General features: G+C 37.3%; 1 protein-coding gene across 1 annotated transcript in view; it reads right to left on the minus strand.

Moving 5' to 3' along the window:
* Positions 1–8,931, minus strand: part of LOC131432135 (ankyrin-3-like) — a 165,215-nt gene extending 156,284 nt beyond the window's left edge. The window contains exons 1-2 of the mRNA XM_058598236.1: positions 8,760–8,931; positions 7,758–8,074 (exon numbers count right to left, since the gene is read on the minus strand). The gene's annotated coding sequence lies outside the window, so the exon portion shown is untranslated. The remainder of the gene's footprint in view (positions 1–7,757; positions 8,075–8,759) is intronic.
* Positions 8,932–16,492: the final 7,561 nt, after the last annotated feature.

The following is a 16,492-nucleotide window of genomic DNA, read 5'->3' on the forward strand; positions in this document are numbered from 1 at the left end:
TAAATTTTTCTACATACTGAAAATATAAACGGTGATTCAACTAGGCTGAAAAGTACTTTCCGAAAACTGAATGATGTGATCGGCATCTGCTTGGTCGAACACAGATAAAACCTGTCAACTTCTACTTACGCTGATGAATTTATCGTTTTTATTTTCGCCAACAATATTTTCATCGCTTCCGCCCGCTTCGGTCGAGGGTTTGTCCTGGTTGGTGGGAAAAATCTTCTTTTTTCTATCTACCAGCTTACAATCGCATGCATGGTCCTGAAAGTGGAAGTTCGTTATGCCGTGCGTTTTTTCCTCGTGACTTCGTAGGACGGTCGGGCTTGGCAGTATAATTTCATTACTTAACTCTCAAATAGCAAAGCTTCTAACAGGTTTTATTTATCAACATAAAATTCTTACTCCAATTTTCATTATAACGGAGTTTTTTTATTAGCTAAGTTTTATTGATGGCAATTAAAATTTACAGAGAGTGCGATAGTTATACTGCAAACCATACTACACTGAACGTAATTCAAACTAAAACAGATCAAATGTACGACGACAGGATAAGCTGCGGTACGCGGTGACCGAATATTGTTGCGCTCTAGCAATTTTTATCGAACGCAATCTTAGGATACATAGGCACGCCATTTTCCGGTTTTTTCCTTTGCTTGCTAATACAGCTATGTATGGAAATAGACAGATAATATGGAAACTGCTGGATGGCGCTGGCTTGGCGATTTGGCGAAACATATAATAGGATGAATCTTACAAATCCGAGCTACGTTTTCGACGCAAATCATTCTAGTGGAAAAAAGGGAGAACAAAGCCCGTGACAGTGCTTTGTACTGGTCGGCAACAGCTCCTGTTTGAGAACAAATGATGATCAGAATGATTTCAGTCGGTTGACAGTTTTACTACCGCACGTTTACAATCTATTCAATAGAAAATAGCAGACTACGTTTCCATGCAACAGATCCTCATTTATATTCACTGAACGAAACAATAGTTTGTCAGATGATTATTTCGATTGAAGCTTCACACAGAGTCAGTACCGAGTCCTGGTGGAAATCAAAGAAGATATATTTCCGTGGACTGATTTCTACTGTGCATTAGAAATGTGTCTCAGTCCATACGCGAATATGTAAATCTAGTGAAAGGAAAGTACTCTCAATCGGTAATATAAACGATTATTATTATTATTACTAGCTGAATTACCCGGTGTTGCTCGGAAATGTTTCGTGAAAGGAAGGCCGAAAAAAATTCTCGAAGTTGTCCTGCTTAGTGAAATACTCTGATTGTAGTGAAACATAACATAGACGGAAACCAGATTGAACAATACTAAGTTCATGTTCAGATTGCGAATGATCAGTGTCCCATCTCAGATCTCGCAATAATCATAATTTTCATGGTATTCTCGACAAATTGGGTCCGTTTTATATTTGAACCCTGTTGTTAGATAAATTTAAAACACCTTTCTCTCTATAAATACCTTCTTAATAAACTTCGAGTGCTTTTAACGTTCCATGGCTATAAACACTTGCTACTCCCTCCTTGTTATAAATTTTGTTATCATTATTTCCATAAAATTGCTCAAAATTTTCCATCCGATAATTATTGCTTTATAACGAAAGGCTATTTAACATCATAACTACATTCGTACTATAGAATAACGTTCTTATATAATTTATTTTACCAAGGCTATAACCATTTTGGTCGTTCATCGGGGAGGAAAACCTATAGAATAATGATTCAGTTAATACAAATGTTGTTGTAATTTTATTTCCATCACCTTGAGTTGACAGTTTTCTCAATTTACATAATAAAACGCACATTGATTGTATGATTTCGTCAATTCAGATCAATGTTGAGAATAATTATTCCCCCTCTCTCTTGTGAATATTTTTGTTAACCTCACTTAGTTGCTTGAAATATGCTGTACTCGTAAAGAAGTACCAATTTTTCGTAAAACCCGATCAATTTTCCCTTACACTTTCCATGTTCGGGACACTTACTCCACTCTCTCATTTTCAAAATAGCCTTATAATCTATTTTGATTTAACTTTTTGTTAGTGAATTTACTACAGATCTACTACATGATTACCCTGAGTAGTGAGAAAGTATCTGTGCTTTTAAAAAAATATCGATTCCCACCTTTGGTAGATGTGCCATACTTGGTGGCGATTCATTTAGTTGTTTCGTTGTCATGCTGAGACTTAAATACACTCGCGTTCATAGACAAATAAAAATTATTTTCCCTTAGTTCTTTGAATTTCCCGGCAAAATGGAACCAGATCCTTTGAAACTATTTAAAGAACATTGCGTTGCTCTCGAATTAACAACAGCAATACTATCTACTCAGCTGACCTTTGGTATTACATTCCTGTAGTGAAATTTGACCTTCTGTTTCAACAGACTTCGCAGCCGATTCAGAGTGTACAGAACCATTGCATGGCTAGTGCTACGATCCTACGGACACTACGAATCCTTCCAGACCGGGGCTCGAACGTACCACAACTGGTTGCTAGACCAGTGCCCTATGCATTGAACCGTCAACCCGGGGATACTATCTACTACGATCTTGAAATTCTTGCCACTCTCTTGTTTTACAAAAAATGGGAGAAGAAAATTTATTTTAAAAAACCCCTTCCTTCTAGTCTAAATGCCGATTCTCTTCAAATAATATAAATTTCGTCACTGACCCTCTCCCCCCATGTTAAGGACACCTGCTACATACTTTCCCCCTGAAAATGTCCTAATAATCATCTCTGACGAGCAAGAAGTATCTGGCCAAATTTGATAGCAATCCGTTCAGTAGTTCCAGAGTTATGCCGTTACAAACATTACATCCCCTTTTTAGAGGGACGTACTACATCTACCCCACACGAATACCCTTATCATATCTAAGTTGCGCAAAAAGTATCTATGGTCTTCAAAAAGTATCGATTCTCGTCAAATTAGATAATTTTTTTCATGACCCCTGTTAAGGATACTTGCTTCGCTCCCTCCCCCATAAAAAACCCTTACAACTATCTCTGAAGAGCAAAAAGCATCTATGCCAAGTGTGATAGCAAACCGTTCAGTAGTTTCGGAGTTATGCCTATAATTCCCTCTTTTTAAAGGCACTTGCTACATCCACCCCCCATATATATCATATCTAAGGTATGGAAAATGTTTGCATGGTCTTCAAAAATTATCGATTCTGGTCAAATTTTATGATTTTCTTCATAGCCTGTCAATGATACTTGCTACGCTTCCTCTTCTATAAAAATATCTTTATGACTATTTCTGAAGAGAAAGAAATAGCTCTGCCAAATTTTATAGCAATTCGGGCAGTTCTTTTTTAGAGGCACTACACCCTCTCCAGACAGAATATCCTTATAATCATATCTAAGTTGTGCAAAAACTCCACCAGGACACTTGCTAAGCTCCCTCCCCCCATGGATATATTCTTATAACCATCTCTGAAGAGCAAGAAGCACATGTACCAGGTTTGATAGGAATCCGGTAAGTAGTTTCGAATTACAAACATTACACCCCCCCCCTCTCCTTTCAAAAATACACTTACTACATCCAGCCCCTATTAAATCATATCTACTGTATGCAAAATGTTTCTAAGATCTTCAAAAAATATCGATTTTCTCTTTGTTAATGACACTTGCTATGCTCCCTCCCCCATAAAAATACGCCTATGACCATCTCTGAAGGGCAAGAAGTGCATGTGCCAAGTTTGATAGCAATCCGTTCAGTAATTCCGGAGTTATGCCATTACAAACATTACACCCCCCTTTTTAAAGGCACTTGCTACATCCACCACCCATATAATCATATCTAGTATATGCAAAATGTTACGGTCTTAAAAAATTATCGATTCTAGTCAAATCAGACAATTTTTTTCATGACCCCCCCCCCCTGTTAAGAATACTTGCTACACTCCCTCCCCTATTAAAATACCCTTATGACCTTTTCAGAAGAGCAAGAAGTATCTGTTCCAAGTGTGGTGGCAATCCGTTCAGTAGTTTCGAACTTATGCCGTTTGAAACATTACACCCCCCTTTTTAAAGGCACTTGCTACATCCACCCCCCCATATAGTCATATCTAAGGTATGCAAAATGTTTCTATGGTCTATAAAACGTATCGATTTTTGTCAAGTTATATGTATTTTTCCATGACCCCCCCCCCCTTGTTTATGACACTTGTTATGCTCCCTCCCCTATAATAATACTCCTTAAACCATCTCTGAAATATAAGAAGTATCTGTGCCAAGTTTGGTGGCAATCCGTTCAGTAGTTCCGAAGTTATGGCGTTACAAACATACCAACTTACATCCATTTTTATATATATAGATTATTAATGTTATTTTATTGCACACCAAAAAAATTTGAACTTTGCAGGTGACTTAATCCCTCATACGATATAAATTATAAAGACCTAAATTGTCAAATGACGAAAAATTTCATTTGTAATGACTTAATATTAGCTTTAATTTTACTGGTTTCGAATGTAACCAGTGTTCTACTAGCAGGTGCGACTGTATAAATTTAAATGCACCTTCTACCAGCCAAGCAGATGCATGCTTCTGTGGCTCAGTCGATTAACAGACGTATTTGCAATTCAATGATTCTCGGTTCAAGTCGCGGCGGTTGCTATCAGTATTCGTTTTCTTTATTTCAATGAATGTCATGTCATGAAGCATTAGACACAATATTAAATGTTCTTCCACGTAAATTTGCGTGAACTGCGACGCTCCATTTATGTGCTTCTAATAAGATGTAAATTCAAAGGTTCGCCGAGGGGCTTATGACTCGTGTGACGACCGCTTCTAGGGGCTGCGGAAAACATATTTGTCGGGATCCAATATAATTTTCAAAACAGGCGTATAATTCTACAATTGAACAAAACGAAATGATTTTTCGCCTGAGAAATGGAATTCCATCCGAGCTTGCATGACACAAGATCAGAGCATACCAATTAAAGCTTTAAATCCTTCTATGGCACTTTTTGTCTTGCTGTCTAGCAACAACCTAACTCTGGCATGCTACGCGTAGGACTGAAACGTTAGCTATAATTTCGCTTCTAATTATAGATTCGCGTACTTCCAGCAGTTTCGCTTTTGCATCGATTGACCAATCAGAGCGATGCTTTTCCTTTGATATATCGCTTACTCCTTCGAAACCGTCGTCTATGGCAGGGAAATCCGGTATGCTGGAGGTTTTTAGCAGACAAAATAGGACACTGCTCGCTACTAATCACAATTTCAATCATATATAATTGAAAATACGTGGCTTAATACATTCAAATCTAAACTTAGACATATTTCCAATCAAATGATGATATAATATTAATATTTGATACAAAATAGACTGAGCTGTAAGTGTTTAAAACCTGACCACACGTGTATTTTTCCTTGAATTTCTGACACCCCTGTATAGAAAATAAAGATGTGTTCCACATCAAAAAATTTTGAACAAAATGGCTGCAAGAATCTTCGTGGTTATGATTGAATCAGGTTTGCTACCTCATACCTTAGAAAGTCTACACAGTAAGTATATTCATTACATTATCGGTGACTTTTCGAAACACTATACCAGCAAGTGATAGATTCTTTTTGTTTATTTTCATCTCATTCACAATGCAAGAAACTCAACATGAAAACATAAACTATCAGTTGGTACTTGAACTTGCAGGAGAAAATAAACAAAGAGAAACCGCCATTTGCTGATGCGCCTTTAAAAAGTTCACCAGAAATTGTTTTTTTATTTGCATGACTCATAAAATGTTTGTGTTTTCAGCTTATGGAATCATAGATTGTTAAACAAAATCGTTCAATTGTTTCAAGGTTGTGTAAGTAGGTGAAAAAGAGAAATGGGAAAACCTTATATTTTAATGATGACATTTCAATTTCAAATTGCTATGCACCTCTTATAAAAATGCATTATAAAGACTGTCCCAGAAAGTATGGACGCAACCAAAAACCGCTGCCATTTCGCAATGGTTCAGAATCTGTTAATTTTTATGGCTGCGTCCTGTTGTTTACACTCTTCTCTCACCACTTGTGCAGTTGTTTATTCGTTTTCATTAGTTTGTTTCGAAATGCGTGGACTTTCAGCAGAACGATTGTGTACAAATGGTGCACAGAACGCGGACTGTCACTGAGAAGGATAGCAAAAGTGGAAGGAGCCGTGCGAAATGCAATCAGGAAGTTCGGTGAGGATAACCTTTGAGGATAAACCGAAAACGGGTCGAAAAAAAAGGTCCTGCTAACCCTCAGTTGGATAAACGTATACTGAAGGCGTTCGAGCAAAAGAAGGAGGTTTCAGTTCGGGATGTGGCCAAAAAAGTGGGCACTTCGAAGTCAAATATTCTTCGTGCTAAAGAAAGTTTGAATTTTCGAACCTATAAGAAGCAGAAACACCCAAAACGTTGTCCGAAACAAGAAGCATCGATCAGGCCGAGGGTTCGAAAGCTGTACAATACGATTCTTGCTGGAAATTTGAACTGCATAATCATGGACGACGAAAGTTACGTGAACGTCCGAGACATCGATTGAAGTCGAAAAATTTGGTAAGAGAGCTATGGTCGGGCAAGCAATTTGTAGCTGTGGTAAGATTTCGGAACCCTTCATCACCACTGCTTCAATGAACAGCGAAATATACATCAAGGAATGTTTACAAAAACGACTTCTACCCATGATTCGAAGCCACAAGGATCCTGTTGTCTTCTGGCAAGATCTTGCTTCTTGCCACTACTCGAAATCAACGGTAAAATGGTATACAATCAAAAATGTCACTTTCGTCCCAAAAGACATGAATCCACCAAATTGCCCACAACTTCGACCAATTGAGGAATTTTGGGCATTAACGAAGGCACATCTTAGGAAACATGTCTCGGCAGCCGAAACCATTCTACAGTTCGAAAAAGATTGAAAAAAGTGTCAAAACTTGTCGCCAAGAATCTGTACGGAATTTAATGAGGAACGTTCGCAAGAAGGTGCGCCAGCTAGTCTACAATGGCTAAGTAGCAAATGTTGAGAATAATATTATGTTGTTGTAGTCTAATATTATCAGTATATCGGATAAAATTTGAATATCTAACACTTGTGAATTATTTACAGTGAAATCAAAGTGCGTCCATACTTTCTGGGATAGTCTTTATATGAGAATTAGGCATAAATCCGTTAAAATCTAAGCTTTTTCATCAATTCGACTGTAAGAGTCAAGCGAATTGAATTCTAGAAGGCATACATTTTTAATTTATTTAATGTTTATTGGGTGGAATTTAAGTGTATTACAAATAGAATTCATCATGATTTTTTTTAATTAGATTTGAAGAGACTTACACTTGGAATTTAAGTGTTGAGACAAATGAAGCGAAATTAAGTGCAAAACACTTTGGTCCAACGTGTCGATTTTCCAGCGCACAAAATTTATTTTTAACGTAGAGGTCCGCGGACAACTATTATGGGTTCATAGGGGTCCGCTATATAGGAAGGTTGGGAACTACCAAAGCTTCTACCTGAACCACTACCAAACCGTTTAATGACAGACAGTTTAAGAAAATCACATATCCTTCTTCCTTGACTGTTTCAGCTAAAAGTTTTTGATTAAAATTACATATTTTTTAATTTATTTAAATCAGTAAAACGATGCAACAAAAAAAAATCATTCTTATTTGACATTTAATTAAATGCGCATGAAGTCCCCAGAGAACAATTTTCTTAGCTTGCTTGGATTATAAAAGTACTCATAGCTCAACGAATGTGCATACTCACCATTCAATTTAATCCACCTCCAATGCACTATTGGAACTTCGATTAAAGCACAATATAATACCGCATATTGCAACGAACGCAGAGAAGCTAGGTAAATATGTATATTATCAACGAGTAATGCAGCCTTTGCCTCTTCGTTCCCGGGTATAACAATTACAGGAATAAAGCCTTAGGTCAAACTATGTCGAGCACTTTTTCTCACTATTTGCCCACAGAATGGTGGGACTTTTCTTCATAAAGGTATCGTCTATACATACTTACACCCTGGCACTATTGCACAATGAATCAATCTTCCGTTGCTTGAATCACCGGTGGAGCTGAAAATTAAATCACGGCACTAATTCCACTGATCCGCTAGTGACCTGCCGGGATTGCATCACAGTGTATGGACGGGAATTTTCACATTGTGCTCACGTGTTTTCCGAACACTGCTGGACACTCCCGAGTGTGTATATTCCTGTGATTTACTTATTTCGCACCGCAGGGACTAATTGATAATTTCGTAGGAGTGCAAGATTTTTCCTTATGCAAATTGAAATGAACAACAGAATTCGCACTAATTAAAATAAACAACAGAAATAGATGAAAAAATAAGCAAAGCCTGCTGCTGGTCACCCCCTGAGGATGAACAAAGTTAAATCTCTCCCAGATCATTAACACAACTCCCTGTGGTTAGGAAATAACCATCAACGCTCGAAGGCAAAGAAATGAGCTGCAAAGTGGAAACAGATTTAAATCTTTCCTCAAGCTACTGCTACTGATCAACTGCTGCTAGTTTTTTCCACTGTCTTGTTGTGGTTTCCCCTACAGCATTCATAAATAACTTTAGAAAACGGCGTTGGTGCTTCTCACAGACTTCTCTACACTCATCATTTGGCGAATACAAATACCCTGCGATCCGAAACCACACTGCTCAAGTATGAAAGATAACTCATCCGTCCAAAATAAAACGACCAAAATAAAATAGAAACACGAATTATAGCAATTATCTGAAACGATTACCAGCGTAAAACCGCCCCGGTCCGTTGTTCGGATCAAAAGCGGAAAGGATAGATGTTAAACTGGGCTGAGCCCTTGGGATACAGAGATTTGGATACACTACAGGGATCACACCTACGACGGACACGCGACGCCAGCCAACGCGTCTGGCTTGGTGAACGATTAACGAAAGAATGAAAAGAGCTGGATGCTTTTCGCAGGAGACTCCCTTCGTTTTGCGGGAGCGAAAGCCACTTCGGGATTCCTTGCCCGCCCAAACTCAACTGCTAGGAGACCTCTGTGGTTGCTGTGTGCGAGAGCGAAAGAGTGGAGAGCGCAAGGACACCACCCACCGGGCTGAAATGCTTCGCAGTACACTATCGCATTAGTCACAGTTAGAGCGGGGTGGTGCGTTGGGTTCTAGTCAAGAGACAAGTTAGTAGTAGGTGGTACGACATTTCGGTTATGTTGCGTGGAGATGGAACAGAGACCCTTCCGTAATGTCGCTATTGTTGCATTGAAATCTTCATCATATATGTTCTGTTTCTTCGAGTAAACTCGTTATGACTGGCGCCAATCGAATAAAATGGGGCAAGCAGTCTGCACAAACGAGCAAGTGGCTCCCCGAGTACTGTGTCTTACTGGAACAAATTAATTTGTCTCTTTCCGATGAACCGTTATGATAAAATAATTTCCAACGAATGGAAAAGAAGATCAGATGCTGAGATTTCTTTATTAATGACACCAGCTTTTTCGTTTGTTCTTGATATGGCAAAACACTATCATACCAGTGCACAGTGGTTCAAAACATCAATTTCATGCCTTTAATTATCTGGCGGCATCATCGTAAACTTTTCCTTGTTGGTGCCTATTGCAAAGCTGTAGCGGGTATTGATGCGTTTTTATTGAAATGAACGACCATGTTCAAGCACGTGTGTAAACACAGATAAAAAAAATACTTTTTACTGAAGGCAGATAGCGAGTTTTCGTCTTCGACAGTTACTATAAGATTAGCAAGCGAGTAGTTACTAAAAGCTTTCTGCTTGCTTGAATGACCCTCTGTCTCGTCTCACCTTTCCATTCTATATATTCACATCCTTGCTCTTCCTTGAGTACTATCATTCAAAAATTTTCATTTTCTGTTTCTACAAAATGGTCTCTGGTTAGGTAAATATTGCAAAATAGAAAAAAAAATACAAGAAAGTCGTACAAATTTTCAATAAACAAAGATGCATTCATGCGACGTCGTTTGTTTTCTAATTCCATAGAAACAAACTGGCAAAAACTATAACAAACGCCATGGAGTTCGTTTCGCCGGATGCGAGAAGGTTGTTGAGTTACAAACACAAGTATAAGCATTAATCATATACATGTAGTTTAAACGATTCGGAAGATGAAATACAGTTGGTTGAATTTATAAATCCAATTTTTATGTTTGTTTTATTTATATGTAAAACAATATGGTCTATAACTCCAAAATGGAACTGGTATCAATCGATTCCCATGAACTTAGATTTAAAACATAGCTATTATGAATTGATTTTCATTCAGATCCAACTTCTGATTCTGCAATTCCCGAATAATGTGACTTTCAACTTTATGGTTATTAATTAGAAAGCTCCACCAAGGGGCTGGGGTCCACTAGGAGATTGATAGTACCTATTAGCTCTCTCCGGACAGTACCAGCCTAGATTCCGTGTGGAATCCGGCGGAAAAAAATGAACCAAGAATAGATCCACTGGGGTCCTGCTTCCATGTCGTAAAAGGATGCAGGAGTTTCTTTTCCTTTCAGTTATCAGATATTTTCAATGTTTTACTTCTGATTACTCTATTTTACTAAATCATCTCTTTATTCAACCTATCAATTTCCGTCTAGCTTCGGAGAAAAGTTTTATTAGGAATGATTTCTTCTTTCATGTTATTGATTGTCTTTCAGGATTATAAAATGAATGATAAAAATCAACCATTGCGCAAATCCGTTTATATTACAAAGTTAATAACAGAGTTAACATATATCGGTATATTGAATACATAGTAAAAACACTTGATATTAATATTTCAAACAGTAAATTAATATTTTTCTCGGTAGCCGGCTGCCCAGATCAACTAATATAACCAATTAATAATTTTAATAAATAATTAAAATAATAAAGCGGAAATAATAAAGAATCAAGACGCGTGTGAAATCTGTTGACCTTTGTTTGGTGATTTAAAATGATTTTATAATAACTGTTTAGAATATTTCAATGCAATGAATCAACTTTTTCGTCTAAATCCTATTCGCTCTTTTATTTTGTATCACATTTTATGATTTCTTCTTTCATGTTATTGATTGTCTTTCAGGATTATAAAATGAATGATAAAAATCAACCATTGCGCAAATCCGTTTATATTACAAAGTTAATAACAGAGTTAACATATATCGGTATATTGAATACATAGTAAAAACACTTGATATTAATATTTCAAACAGTAAATTAATATTTTTCTCGGTAGCCGGCTGCCCAGATCAACTAATATAACCAATTAATAATTTTAATAAATAATTAAAATAATAAAGCGGAAATAATAAAGAATCAAGACGCGTGTGAAATCTGTTGACCTTTGTTTGGTGATTTAAAATGATTTTATAATAACTGTTTAGAATATTTCGATGCAATGAATCAACTTTTTCGTCTAAATCCTATTCGCTCGTTTATTTTGTATCACGTAGTTTCATTTATAAAAACGTGCTTAATCCACCTAGCAGTGAGATGATACCTTTTTTTTATCAATCCGCATGTGTTTTTTTGCATGACTAAAAAACGCGAAAGGTAGATGCAGAGGATTCCTCGGTTCCTAGTAGCAACATGCATCGAACTAACAATCCTTTCCCTCCCAAGTAGATCTGCATTCGGACGTGGCCGGCGTCGGTATTGATCAGCATGCATGGTTCAATACAGTTTGCACAGTGTGAAACAATGTGTTATTCCCAAACATGTTACTTCAAAAAATCATTTTGCAATCTCAATTGGTCTAGATCAATAACGGAGTAGCAACACACGGGCGGTCTCTAATGCTAATGCTAATGCTAATGCTAATGCTAATTAATTAGAAAGCTCCACCAAAGATAATTAAAACTGGTAAATAAATGAACACAAAAAAGGTTATCAATCTTCAAAACTGGTCTCGCACATACATTTCAAGTTACCTTCTTTGTCGAATATATGAACAGAATCAGGAATATTTTCGAAAAATTATGGCAAGTTTAATTTTTATGCTCATTTGATAGAACGCTTTGCTAAGAATCTACGAAAACAACGAAAATCTTAGAAAACGATACCCATATGTGAAAGATCCTGCAGTAGAATTCTTGAACTTTAGAGGCAGTGAAACTGTTCTCTTCGAAGATACTCTTGAATCAGGGCTGGAAAAATCAAGATAAAAAAATCATCAAATCGTAATCACTAGCGAAGATGATCGCTTGTGATCTTTCCCAATAAAGATCACTCCTGATCTAATCTTTTTAAGATCAGTTGATAAGTGATCTTTGAATCACGTTGATCAAAAGCAATACTGATCTTCCGTCACAAAAAATCGGTAGTGATTTTGAGCTACTCTTATCAGTGATTCCTGTAGGATGAAATTACTGGACAATTCGATCAGCTTTGAGCATTGTGGAAGAAAGTATGAGCAAGATCAGACATGAGTACCGATTGATTTACGTCTAAAATCGTTGATCCTGGTAAGTATGAAAATTAGTGACAACTATCCTACAGGAATTTTTAACTAAGGGGCTGTCCATAAAAGACGTCACGCCGCAAGGGGGTGGGGGGTGTTTCATATAACGTGACCTTTTGTGACAGGGGGAAGGGGGGGAGGTTTTTGGAATGTGACGTCCTATATTTTCAATGAGCGCATTTTTGAAATACCTAATTATATTACTGCTTTGCCTTATTTCCTGAAAAAAATCTCCACAATAAACGTTTACATTCTATAGGAAAACGTGTATTTGTTGATGTAAAAACTTCTTCTTGTAAATTCGGAAATGAATGATGCAGGAAATCATTTCTGTTGTGATCAGCAAAAGTGCACGGAGGAGCAAGTAAATTAGCGAAATTAATAAATTTTGCCTAATATGAGTAAAAAGAAAAAGATGCCTTTAAACGGTTTAACTTAAGTTATGCACTGACAATTTTTTCAGTAACTTGATTTTCTAGCATTGATAATAGTATATCATAAGAATTTCTCTTATCTGATTCTGATGCAGTTTATTCAATTGTAAAAAGGGCGGGAGATCAACGATTTCAGACGTAGATCATGTCATGTCTTATCTTGATCATATGCGATTTTCCTCCACCAACATCAAAGCTTATCGAATCATCCAATGATTGAACTTACATAAATCAAGAATCATTTTAGCTCAAAATCACTACCCATTGTGTGACGGAAGATCAGTACCGATATTGATTAATGTGATTTAAAATTCACTGATCAACTGATCAAGAAAAGATTATCCGGCAGTGATCTCGTTTTGATGAGGTTTTGGTCTTTATTTTCTCAGCCTTGTATGCTACACTAAGGAAATATTATTCTTTACCTAAAACAATAATATAATACCCCTAGGAGGAATGAAACAGATGATTTGAATGTTTCATCAATTCCAACCAAATATCAGGTGTACAACTTTGCTTCCGCCGTTTTCCGATAGGTGGCTGTACCGGCTGAGGCTGGTCAAAACACATAGATGATAATGCCTTTAAAAGGAAGTGTGTACAGGGTCCGGCACTCGAAGTGTAACAAATTAAAAAGGCCATAAATTCAGTTTGGAAAATTACTTTTACTTAATTCAAAGTACAAAATGTGTAAAAATAATACAAAATTCAGAATCAATTCACTTTTGCTCGATATGACCACCTTTTGCCTTGACTTGATGACTTGAGAGAGCGAAGGAGTTGCTTCGTTTGGCCGAATGTGACTTGCAGGTATTTTGGCCCACTCGCGGACAATAACTTTTTTCAGCGCCTCGAGACTGGTGCATCTTTTAGTTCGGACTTTGCTCTTCAAAATGGCCCAAAGAGAATAATCCATTGGATTCGCATCTGGTGAATTCGAGAGCCATTGTGTGGACGTGATGAAGTTCGGAACGTTGTTTTTCAGCCATTCTTGGTTCACTCGAGCTTTGTGAGAAGGTGCCGAGTTCTGCTTAAACGTCCATGGTCTACTACCGAAATGTTTGTCTGCTCACGGCTTCAAAGGAACCTCCAGAATACTTTCCCGATAATATGTCGCATTTACCTTGACGCCAGGCTCGATGAAAACGATTGGAGAGCGCCTATCTGCGGTTACAGCGGCCCAAACCATTATCTGTTGCGGGTGCTGCCTCCTGGTGGCCAATCGATGACTCAAATTCTCGTATGAACGGTCGGTCAAGTAAACCCTATCGTTTTGAGAGTTTACGAATTGCTCAATTGGAAAAGTTTTCTCGTCAGAAAATACAATTTTCGGAAATTGACCGCTTTCGGCCAAACGAAGCAACTCCTTCGCTCTCTCAAGTCATCAAGTCAAGGCAAAAGGTGGTCATATCGAGCAAAAGTGAATTGATTCTGAATTTTGTATTATTTTTACACATTTTGTACTTTGAATTAAGTAAAAGTAATTTTCCAAACTGAATTTATGGCCTTTTTAGTTGGTTACACTTCGAGTGCCGGACCCTGTACAGTGCCTAACGAATGGTCATCGCCGTTTCAGTGACAGTTGTTCTTGTATTCGTATTATTCACGCTCGAAAATGTCTGTTTATGTGCCCAATTCTCGACATTTGCGGGAAGTTTTACTTTTCTGTGACAATTCGAAAAAAAAATGCAACTGAAGCGTATCGAATGCTTTCAGAAACTTACGGTGATGCTGCTCTGAGAGAACGTGTCGGGAGTGGTTTCAACGTTTTAAAAATTGTGATTTCGATGTCGAAGACAAACATGATGGTGGAAGAGAAAAAACCTTCAAAGATGAATAACAATTTACTACGAGCTCTTAAAACCGGGTGAAACCATCACAGGAGATCGCTACCGAACGCAACTGATGCGCCTTAGTCGCGCGTTAAAAGAAAAGTGTATCAAGTGCGACATGACAAAGTCATCCGCCAACACGACAATGCTCGGCCTCACTTCGCAAAAGTGGTCAAAAAGTACCTGGAAACGCTGAAATGGGAAGTCTTGCCCCACCCGCCGTATTCCCCAGATGTCGCTCCTTCTGACTTCCACCTATTCCGCTCAATGGCAAACGGCATGGCAGATCAACATTTTCAATCCTTCGAAGAGTTGGAAAAATGGATTGCTTCATGGATAGCGTCAAAAGAGGACTCGCCGGGATTCGAAAGTTTCCGGAAAGATGGAAGAAAGTTGTCGCTAGCGACGGACAATACTTTTAATAATACATCTGTAAGCACTTTTTCGCAATAAAGCTTTAAATTTTGAAAAAAAAAACGCGGAAGCAAAGTTGTACACCTAATACTTCTATTAATTTATATAATGATTTTTTTTTATTTTGAATTCGTGACATGTGACATAGGGGGGGTGGGGGGTCTTTGCTTCTGTGACAATTTGTGACAAAGGGGGGATGAGGAGTCAAAAATCGTCAAAAAAGCGTGACGTCTTTCATGGACAGCCCCTAAGGATAACGCGTATCAATGAGAATTTTGAAATCGTAGAAAAAGTGCCAATTTTGTATTTTTGGGAAGTTTAGTGACGGGTGATAAGGAATATCAAAGGAACACGTACATGATTTTTGTCAATGAGGGTGCTCAAATTGGGGAAAAATTGTCAATTTGTAACTTTCAGGAATTCTCCTTTTAAAGTCCTTATCACCAGAGTGAGGAAAAATTACGTTGCTCGAAACCTATTATTTAATTTGTATTAAAATGAACACTAGATGAAGGTTTAATGAAAATCATCAGTTTGGATCGTAATCACATTGATAATGTTAGTTTAACAGCTTTCACTGCGCAAAAGCAATTCGCAATGCAAAATTAGTAGAAAAATATACCACACGAAATAGTGATTATAGCGACAAAAGACTTTGTTTCACTTCCAGCTGGTTGATGCTGATGATGATGTTCGTGTAAAGTTAGATTAAATTAAACCCAAAAAAAGCTATTTGAAATGAATTTGATTCATAGAATTAACAGGAGCGCAGCGTTTGAATGGTGCGTTTGAATTGGCGAAGCAAAGTCCTGCACTCCTGTTACTTTTGTGTGTGATATTCACGCTAAATAGGGTAATAATAATCAGCTGCATAGCACGCTTTGTGATTGGACGTGTTTTTCTTATCATTATAATTACTATTTATCGCAGCATGAATGATATATTATTATTATTAGCTGTTTATATTGATTATATTACTCCACTACGACGGTATTGGTGAATAAATTTACATCATTTACATCACGAAGTATGTAAAAACTTATTGATATCGGATAATCCATATCCGAGAAAATTGAGCGGTAGTCAGTTTTGACGTTTACATCACTTATCCCATTCTTTAATCGGAACCGTAAGTGACAGTCATTTGAACTTCAAACCTGTTTAATGAACACAGAATAGCATTAAAACGAGCAGAACTTTGTAGAATGTGAATTCCGAATTAGGCAGTGAAACAGATAACGAGGAAGACATTTTTAAATGCTAAGTAAAATCAAAATTTAAGTTTGAAATATCTAAAATAAACACGTGATATGAAAAGGTAATACTGACTATTTTTATTCACTGTGAATCCAAAAAT

The sequence above is a fragment of the Malaya genurostris genome, chromosome 2 (assembly GCF_030247185.1).
Source record: "Malaya genurostris strain Urasoe2022 chromosome 2, Malgen_1.1, whole genome shotgun sequence".
In the NCBI taxonomy this organism is placed as follows: domain Eukaryota; kingdom Metazoa; phylum Arthropoda; class Insecta; order Diptera; family Culicidae; genus Malaya; species Malaya genurostris.